At 33.9% G+C, this 1,634-nt stretch overlaps 1 long non-coding RNA gene across 1 annotated transcript; it reads left to right on the forward strand.

Moving 5' to 3' along the window:
• Nucleotides 1–204: 204 nt before the first annotated feature.
• On the forward strand, nucleotides 205–1,340 carry LOC114145525 (uncharacterized). Its single transcript, XR_003595717.1, has 2 exons — nucleotides 205–390; nucleotides 482–1,340. It is a non-coding gene; the product is annotated as an uncharacterized LOC114145525 (long non-coding RNA).
• The last annotated feature ends 294 nt before the right edge of the window (nucleotides 1,341–1,634 follow it).

The raw sequence follows: 1,634 nt of genomic DNA on the forward strand, positions 1-1,634 counted from the left end.
CAGGCACAGAAGCACTATCTTTAGAAGAGATCCTGTCCGATGACACAACATTGCCATGGCAGCAATCAGACAGTGGTAAATAAACATACACTAATACATTTTATACTGTCATCATACCTGACAGATAATGTGGCTAGATACTCCAGGTGTTGACCTAAACTTTATTACAAATTCAAACTGAGTTAATTTGTCTTTTTCCTAAATGCATTTCAGACTTTGTCAGTCTTGCCACAAAAAGGAGGGCATTCGATGGCATTATGACAGTAAAGAGACTGGAAGAGGAAAAGAGGATCCTCGTAGGAGAGATGGACCGTCATTGGAAATCTCTGTCATCCTATGAAGATGCTCTAAAGGAGCTTCCCCGCCTGTTATCGAGCGGCAAATTTAAAAGTATGTTTTTAAGTAATGTATAAACCTATCAAGAGTTAAAACATCTAAATTTTCTATTAATTGTTATTTTTATTTATGTTCAATTTTAAAGGTTCGTCCTGTTCCCTAACTGATGAAGCTCTAAGAGGTCTCCAGAGCATCATCCTCAGAGAGCTACAGCACTTAAAACAAATGAAACTGCAGGCAAGAGAACATTATCTACAGACTTTGTCAGGAGCAGAAAGTGTTTGTTTCGACGATACTTCTGATGACGACTTTGGTAGTGACTCGGAAGCTTCTGATAATAGTCTGTAATCATTTGTGCATATACTGCTGACAAAGATCTACACTAGCGTGACAGTATTCGGCTCCTTCTGGATTGACCAATATGTCACAAGTAAAGTATGTTTGCTCATAAGTCACAAAGAGACACAATTCTGTTTAAATTTGTTCTTGTGCTTTCATGTTTCCAAATTGGCAGTGTTTTATTTCGGTGATTCTTTTTTTAAAAATAGTTAATATGTTTGTGCCTTTTTACTTTCTAAAAGGGCTTACTAGGGCTGTGATTACTTGCGCAGGCATGTCATTCATTTTGTTTCTTTTTCATTATGTTTCTCCATATCTACTGTATTTCCAGATAATAGTAAGAGTAATTTTACTGTAGTTAATAATTTTAGTTACTACTTTTACTTCAAATGGAGTAATAACAGTTGTGCTTATGTTTAGCAGTTTAAAAATGGCTACAACACTACATTAAGCAGTCGCAGTGATTCTGCACTAACCAAGACATCTTTTTGGATATTATACTTTTATTTTCTTTTTTTATTAACATGTGCAGCTCTGACTTATTTTTTAATTCAATAAACACATAGTGTATAGTGGTGGAACACTTCGTTGTCTGTGGTCACTTGAATTCTGTTCAATTTTTCTGTCAATTTCTGTATTAAAAAGAAATGAGTTGCAAAGTTTCAGTACATATCAATGTGATATTTTAATGCAGTACTCACGGTTCTGATTTTGTTTAATTACATACATTTATACAAGAAATTCATCAAGCATGACTTTATAAACTAAAAAGCATCTAGCTTAGTGGACACTTTACTAAGTAGGATATGTTCTGAATCCACTAGTTGATAAAAAGCCAGTAATGAAGCACATTAAAATTTTGGACAAACATAACAAAAAGTGGTTTTAAGAAATACGTTTTTCAGCTTTTAGGTACCCCTTAAGGACATTTGAAAATTAATTATAATTGCATACATAGA

The sequence above is a fragment of the Xiphophorus couchianus genome, chromosome 5 (genome assembly GCF_001444195.1).
Source record: "Xiphophorus couchianus chromosome 5, X_couchianus-1.0, whole genome shotgun sequence".
In the NCBI taxonomy this organism is placed as follows: Eukaryota; Metazoa; Chordata; class Actinopteri; order Cyprinodontiformes; family Poeciliidae; genus Xiphophorus; species Xiphophorus couchianus.